Here is an 8200-nt window from a genome sequence, read left to right on the forward strand (position 1 = left end):
CCCGCTCTCCGCTTTCTGTGCCATCTCCCCGCCGGAGAAAGGAAGGAGTGGGAAACAGGAGATGAGGAGGGGGCGGCGGCAAGGGGAGGAGACAGGATGGGTCCCGAAGCCCTTGGAAGAAATCCCTTCGGGGCTTCGTGGCGGGCGGAGAGGTGAGCGGAGGACCCGCCCAAGAACGGGGAGGGACCTCGAAAGGTAATATAAAAGGGGGCTTCCACCCGCCGCGGCTTCCTCTCCTCATCGTCCTTCTCACAAACACAGGAAGGCGCGAGAGTGGGCGCACGTCCGCCCTCGCCACCTTCCCAGATGCTTCTGGGCAGAAAGGGAGGGGAAGGGCCCTTTCTCTCTCTTGGCAAGGAAACCTGCCTTGGAGCCCGGAGCAGAGCCAGCCCCAGCAGCAGTTCCAGCAGAACAGGACGCTTCGCACAGAACACGAAATTCAAGGTGCATCTCTTACACCATGAGCAAACTTCGACCCTCCAAGTGTTTTGGACTTCCAACTCCCACAATTCCTAACAACCAGTAAGAAGGCTTGGATTCTGGGAGTTGAAGTCCAAACCAGCTGGAGGGCCAAAGTTTGCCCATGCGTGATCTACACCATCGAATGGATGCAATTTGACCTCATGGCTATACGCCTTGAATCAAGAAATAGTTTTCAAAGATCCACAGAGATACAGGAACACCTCAGCAAGCAAGAGTCCAAAAGTGGCAGGCTAAAATCCGGAACCACAAACTATGGCTGATACCGAATGAGAGGTTCTCTTCTGGGCACACAGAAGACTGGGCCACTTAGAAGGCGCTAAACAGACTGTGCTCTGGCACCACAAGATGCAGAGCCAATCTTAAGAAATGGGGCCACAAAGTCGAGTCCACGACATGCAAGTGTTGACAAGAACAAACCACATACCACCTATTACAATGCAACCTGAGTCCTTCCACATGCACAATGGAGGACCTTCTTATAGCAACACCAGAGGCACTCCAAATGTCCAGCTACTGGTCAAAGGACATTTAGTATAACACCAAGTTTTTAACTTTATTTGTGTTTTTAAATACATTACAACTGTATCCTCAGTTTGCTTCTGATACAATAAATAAATAAATCATGGCTATGGAGCTAGCATAGTGAGGAACCAGAATTCTTTGGCCGAGAAAGTTCAAGATATTGTAAAACTGCTACACCAGTGATTCTGTAACATATCAGTGGAAGAGGTGGCAAACTGCATTAATTCCAGTGTCCAGGCATCCAGAGGTCATGAATTTTGTTTCAGTCCCCACCTGAGGTTTAGAAAATCTAGACTTTTCATCTGGCAACTCTGCCTCTGCAGAGAAGCACCCTTCTGCCCGCAAGTTTCTTTGCTTGAGTGAAATTAAAAATGACTCATTATCCTTTTCACATTGTGAGCTTCTATGTGTTGGGTACAAGTTTGGACAGCTGGCTCAAAACACTCTACAGCAAAAGATGCGCTCTCCCACCCACCTGCTAACAAACCAGGTATGCCATATCATCCAAGCAAAGGAGCACAATACTTCTGAAAATGCACCACAGCAGGTTTAGAAGAAATGGGACCCAGCTAGGTATGATTTGAATGGCTCTAGGACAGGCATGGGCAAACTTTTGGCCCTCCAGGTGTTTTGGATTACAACTCCCACAATTCCTAACTACCGACTAATCCAACCAGAGAAGTCAGCCATAGCAGAACACTTGAGGAACCAACCTGGACACAGAATATTATTTCAGAGCACAAAATGATGGACCACTCTAACAACCACCCTGTCAGACTACACATAGAAGACATTGAAATCCACAAACATGTCTGGTATAAGAGGCTCAAGGCAAATATCTGGAGCAGCTGCCACCATCAGTATAGCTTCAATTTCTATTGCCTGAAGTGACTTCCTCACTTTGACTAAAATGGTCCTCATGGGATCACACTCAGTCAGCCAGAAAGAGAGAGGTCTTCTTGGTCAGACACAAAGAGAGGGAAAAATGGAAGTAGAAAGGGGGAGGCAATACAACTTCCTACGTAGGGTGCATGCATATTTGGGATTGGGTTGCTGTGAGTTTTCCGGGCTGTATGGCCATGTTCCATAAGCATTTTCTCCTGACATTTCACCCACATCTATGGCAGGCATCCTCAGAGGTTGTGAGGTATGTTGGAAACTAGTCAAGAGGGGTTTATATATCTGTGGAATAATGTCCAGGCTGGGAGAAAGAACTCTTGTCTGAGTGTTTCAACTGGCCACCTTGATTAGCATTGAATAGCCTTTCAGTTTCAAGGTCTGGCTGTTTACTGCCTGGGGGAATTCTTTGTTGGTAGGTGTTAGCTGGCTCTGATTGATTCATGTCTGGAATTCCTCTGTTTTCTGAGTGTTGTTCTTTTGGTATTGCAAGCTTGGGATCCCTAGTTTGGCGAGGCACCAGGGCTTTGAGGCAGAGAAGGCAGAAGAACTCATAAAAATACAATTCCCAGGATTACATAGCATTGAGCCGCGGCAGTTTTAGTGATGTCAACCTGCATTAACAGTATGGAAGCACCTCGCAGGAGTTATTGCCTTGTTCCCCCCCCCTCCCCTCCTCCTCCTCAGGGGTCGTTGATTCCGGCCAATCGATGCGTCTTCCTTGCCTGAGCGAACTTTTCTTTCCACGCTGTTTGCCCAGTAGGGGGCGCCCCGATTCCATCCCAAGCCGCCGGATTCCTCGATGCCGGGCTCCTGCTGAGAGCGCGCCCTGCCCGTCTCAGGGCATCTCTTGGCCAGGAGCCCGACATCTAGGAATCAATCCAGGTCCTCCTCTGAAAAAGGGGGATCCTTTCGAGGGGCCCAGCGTTTCATAGCAGAGCCCGGGCTAGGAAAGTGGCGTTAAACATCATTCTACAGTGTGAAATGTATACTGGGTTCGGAGGGAGGCGAGGTCTGTCTAAAAGAAAGCAGCTGAGCTGGAGGAAAGCGGTGCTTTGCACAGCTGATGACGAGAACATGAACTTTTCCCGTGGCAATTCTCCTGACACTTTGGATCCTGGAGAAGTTTCCCGTCGCTCCTTGCCTCCCAACACTGTCTTCCTGGCTCCCTGTCTCTCCCCGCCCCACCAGGCAGAAATCCCCTTGGCTGACACCAAGCTCCAGAAAGAGGCAGACGCGCCGAAAGGAAAGGATCCCACTTCGCAACACACACACACATACACACCACCCCTCCCTGGGTCGGTGGAAGCAGACAAAACAAGACTTCGTTTGCTCCACTCCCAAACTCACACACAAACTCTTTCTTTCTTTCTTTCTCCCCAGTGTCTCTCCGCCCCCTCCTTCTCCTCCAGCGCCACACCCACTCCATTCCCCCCATCTTGCCAAGTCTTCGCTCCCTTTTGGACGGACTTTGGTCCCTTTTGGGGGAGGAAGCCCTTTGCAATCTGGATCAGTAGGTCAGGCTGTTTGCGGGTGTGCATCTGTGTGTCTTTTCCCAAGCCAAGCCAGAAAACTCCCGGCAACTTTCCCACAAAGCTTTTCCATCCTCCCCGACTCCCTTTGCAAACTGCATGTTGGAGTGAGTGGGGTTTTTTTCTCCCTCTCTCTCTTTCTCTTCCAATTACTCTTTCCATCTAAGCCAGAAATCTCTCCCGGCAACTTTCTCCCCAGGCTCCCCATCCTCCCTGATTTCTCCTTCCCAACTGAAATCCGGGCTGGAGGCGGAAAGCAAAGCGAATGAATGAGGCGCAACGTGAGACATCTCCGGCGCCTTTGGAAAAGTTTTCAACCAGAAGCCTGTACCAAAGCGGTTCGCATCGGGCCGGCTTGCTTCGTTGTATGGCTTCTTTGGGCTTTCCCAAAGGAAAAAAGTCCCCATTGGTAGTTCGTTCGGAAGGGGAAAGGGAGGGAAAGGCTGGAAGGGACGGAAACGGAGAAAGGAAGATGGAAAGGTTCCCCGAGACCAGTTAAGGCCGGATGGGGAGAAGCAGGGGAGAGGAGGCTCGGTGAGTGAGTGGCTGGGGGGTCTGGGCAACCTCCGGGGAGAATAGTGTATGAGGAGGGGGCCACCCCGACCCCCAACGACCAACCTCCCAACCTGGAGAAGAAAAAGGAGAGAGGCTGCAAGAGAGGCCGCTTCCTAGGAATCCCCCATGGAGTCACCTTCTCCCGCCTCGTCTCCTTCGCAGCCCCAACCTGAGAGCCACCGCCCCCTTCCTCCTCCTCCTCCTCCTCCTCCTCCAGAGCCGCTTTGTGCCTCCCAAAGCCCCACAAAGAAGACTTTTCCGCCCGGCCATTTAACCCTTGGCGCGCCGCCCCTCCAACCACCCCCACCCCGGCCATCTCCCCTTCCCTTCCTTGACTCCTCAGGCCACACACTCAGGCGCTCCCTCCGTCCGTGGGCCCTCTCTCTTTGTTCTCTGCCCTCCAAAGACAAATGCCCCATTTCAAAAAAAAAAGACCCAAGACACCAGAACCATTCTGCCCCTTTCCTTACAAAGCAACTCTTTGTCTTCCAGGTGGACCCCAGTCTCAGACCTAAGAACACAAAAGCAGCGGCGGGGGGATCATTTCAGCAAAGGGGGCGTCTACCGTCCCCGCTTCTTTCTCCTCAGGCGAACTCTGAACATAAAGGCGGACAGCGGAGCATTGCCTCCGGATCCGGGCAGGGGGGAGTGGACCCTTACCTTCCAAAGCAGTGGCAGGCAGAAGCCGCGGCGAAGGAGACCCCGGGGAAGGGGCGGGAGGGGGCGGGAAGCGGCAGGAGCCCCTCGCCGTCAGGGCGCGCGGCTTAATCCAGAGTTGGCCTCGGGGCGCGAAGAGAGAGAGAGAGAGAGAGAGGGAGAGAGGCTGGAGGTCGCCCGCGTCGTCCTTCTCCTCCTCCTCGCCCTGCCCCCTTCTCTTCTCTTCTTTTCCTCAGTGGGGGAAACACCTGACCGGTGTCCGCTGGAAATAGTGGGCTCTGGGCCGGCTCTCCTCCTCCTCCTCCTCGTCTTCTTCTTCCTCCTCCTCCTGGCGTTCAAGAAGCCCCCTCCACGCTGCCTCGCAAGTTCAACTGCGGGCTCGGCCGCCACCGCCACCCATCATTATTAGTACCGTCAGCGCTCCAGAGGAGGGGCTCTGCCCGGCCTCTGGGCGAGAAGGAGAGGAGGGCTCTTCTGCCTCCACACACACACACACACACACACACACACACACACACACACACGGACCGGGGTTCGCCCAGACGGAGCCCAGGAGAGCCCAAGGAAGGGGGGCAGCGGGAAGAGGAGGGGGCTGCTTCCTTTCCTTCCTCCTCTTCCTCTCCTTCCCTTCCCAGCAATGCGAACAGGAGTCGCCTCCAGAACTCCCCCGAAGACCCAAGGGGCTCTGCAATCGGAGCCCCGCTTCTTCTCCTCCTCCTACTGAGGGCAGCGGCGGTCCAGAGCTTTCCTAGTTGAGAACAGAGGGAAGCAGAGCGACGGAGAGAGGAGAGTCCTGTGCGAGACTTCTTCGCTCGGGAGTGGATGCCCTTCCTAAGAGAAGGGAAGATGGTCTCTCGCAGCCACCCCGCGGGAGAGAAAGCGTGGCCAAGTCTCTCGCCTCCCCACAGCCATGCCCCCCCCATCCCCAAAAGTTTCCCCCTGTCTTGGCTCCTGAGCGCCCCTCTTGGGATGCTGGAGTCTGGCCGGGGATCAGGCTTGGGTCTCCCCTGCAACACCTTCACACAGACAGACACACCCGCCCCTCCTCAAGGGTCGCCCTTTCTTTCCTTTGGAGACTTGTATTTTTTCATAGGGACCAAAGGCATTGCCTAGGATGACTCTTCCCTTATCTTGGCAGCCAAGCAGGTGCAGCCCAGGTAATTGCTTGGATGGGAGACCCCCAACAAATCCAGGTGGTATAGGCTCTATTTCAGAGGAAGGAACTGGAAAAACTACTTCTGAATATTCCCTGCCTAAGAAAACCCTAACAAAACCCATAGAAAACAGGAGCCCCCTATTGCTCAGTGGGTTAAACCACTGAGCTGCTGAACTTGCTGATCGAAAGGTTGGCAGTTCGAATCCAGGGAGCGGAGTAAGCTCCTGCTGTCAGCTCCAGCTTCTGCCAACCTAGCAGGTCAAAAACATGCAAATGTAAGTAGATCAATAGCTACCCCTTCGATGGGAAGGTGTTTTTTTTCGTGTCAGGAGCAACCGGAGTTGCTTCTGGAGTGAGAGAATTGGCCATCTGCAAGGACATTGCCCCGGGGATGCCTGGATGTTTTGATGTTTTACCATCCTTGTTAGAGGCTTCTCTCATGTCCCCGCATGGAGCTGGAGCTGATAGAGGGAGCTCATCCGCGCTCTCCCCAGGTGGGATTCGAACTTGGCAGCCTTCAGGTCAGCAACCCAACCTTCAAGTCCCAAGGCTTTTATCCTCTAGGCCACCAGATCATGCTGGCCACATGATCTTGGAGGTGTCTACGAACAACGCTGGCTCTTCGGCTTGAAATGGAGATGAGCATCAACCCCAGAGTCAAACACAACTAGACTTCTACTCATGTTCAGACAAGCACATCCATTCTGACAAGATCTGGAATGTGTGGAGCAAAGACCAGAATCAGTTGAGTAATATTCGTAATACATCATCCTGTTTCGGGTCCTTATTAAAGGCTGGATGCTGGATGGTGATTTCAATATGGCTGGATTCAGTATCTGTTGATCTGGGCCCATTCTTTTTCATTCTGGTCCAAACTAAATCAAGAATTCAGCATTTAGAATACTGACCATCTCCTCTTCACTTGCATTAGGGAAATCCCAAAGGCTATGACTTTACACTTCTGCACAACATTTGGAGTTATGATAACTCCACCCTTAATTCAGACAAATAACTCCTGGTGTTTTTGTGCTAGGCATCTGTAAACTACATTTTAAGCCAAATTTTAATGCTGTTGTTGACTGCTCAGTTGTGGCAATTCATTTCATACTGCTTTCCTTCTGGCACTGTTCCCAGAGCATCAATCAATTAAGTCAATTACAGTTTAACAAGATATATGATAATGATAAGGAAATGACAGCAGAAAAGAAGAAATGTAGGGTTTTCCTTCTACAAACAAACCAAGTGATGCAATTTGGTGGTGCAATTTAGGAGTGTGGCAAAATTATGCACATCTTATCAGCAATGAAGTTGGTGGTCCCCCTAATCTTAATGGCCCCCTTGTTGTCTCTTATGGTGTTTGGTGCTTTAGGGTGGCATTCAAAACTTCCCTCTCATGGCCTCATGCTTCCTATGCCTGCAGGAGGGGGAAAGACTGAGACTTCTGGAGGCTGGAGCTATCACCATTTGGTCCTTTTTTAAATGTCACATGTCTTCTGGGTCTCTTCTGCCTCTGTCCTGACAGATCTGTTTGTACAGCATCATGAAGTATTGGAGAAGGGCTGCTGGAATTAGAAGTTGGCCTGTCCCTACTGAATTATTGCTTATAGTGAAGGCAGATAGCAATGGGGAAAGCATGAAAATGTCTGCCACAATGCATAGTGTAGACCATCTGCATAGTGTAGACCATTCATAAAGAAAAACAAGGCTATCAATGAATGCTAGTCATGATGAGAATATACGCATATTATCTCCAAGATCAGAGGCCTCTGAATAACATTGGCTGGGGAAATGTGCTGTTTTGGTCATATTCTACTTGTACCCTTTACTATTAGACCATTAAGGGACCAGAGTCTTGACAAATGTACAGTGTGATTCAGCACAGTTCCTGTGTTTTAGCCTATTTACAGCAGAGGGAACTTAAAATTGAGAGAGCCCCTGCAATCTTGCAGCCCCAGAGTGAATGGAAATATGATAACTTCAGCTTCAATGTTTCTTGAAGTCAGGATAGAGCTTCTTGAAATAATGTATTGTTTTAGGTCCCATCTACACTGCCATATAATCCAATTTCTGAATCCAGATTATCTGCTTTGAACTGGATTATATGGCAGTGTAGACTCATATAATCCAGTCCAAAACAGGTAATCTGGATTCCAGAGAATCTTGGTCTTTTTAAGGAGGGTATTAAAAACTGGTTTAAAACATCAGTTGAATTGTAGTTTGTTTTTTGTTGAATCTTGTATGCTTTCAAGACAATCCTGGCTTATTGTTACTCTAGGGCAGGGGTCCTCAAACTTTTTAAGTGGAGGGCCAATTCATGGTCCCTCAGATTGTTGAGGGGCCGAATTATCATTTGGAAAAAAAAACCCAAACAAATTCCTATGCTCACTGCACATGTCTT

At 50.6% G+C, this 8200-nt stretch overlaps 1 protein-coding gene across 2 annotated transcripts in view; it reads right to left on the minus strand.

Annotated features, from left to right (window-relative positions):
• The window catches only part of vcan (versican), a 169070-nt gene extending 163666 nt beyond the window's left edge, over positions 1 to 5404 (minus strand). Inside the window, exon 1 of one of the 2 annotated variants that reach the window (XM_008103007.3) lies at positions 4650 to 5404. The gene's annotated coding sequence lies outside the window, so the exon portion shown is untranslated. The remainder of the gene's footprint in view (positions 1 to 4649) is intronic. The other variant, XM_062972276.1, reaches the window with a different exon arrangement.
• Between the last annotated feature and the right edge of the window lie 2796 nt (positions 5405 to 8200).

Source organism: Anolis carolinensis, chromosome 2 (assembly GCF_035594765.1).
Source record: "Anolis carolinensis isolate JA03-04 chromosome 2, rAnoCar3.1.pri, whole genome shotgun sequence".
In the NCBI taxonomy this organism is placed as follows: domain Eukaryota; kingdom Metazoa; phylum Chordata; class Lepidosauria; order Squamata; family Dactyloidae; genus Anolis; species Anolis carolinensis.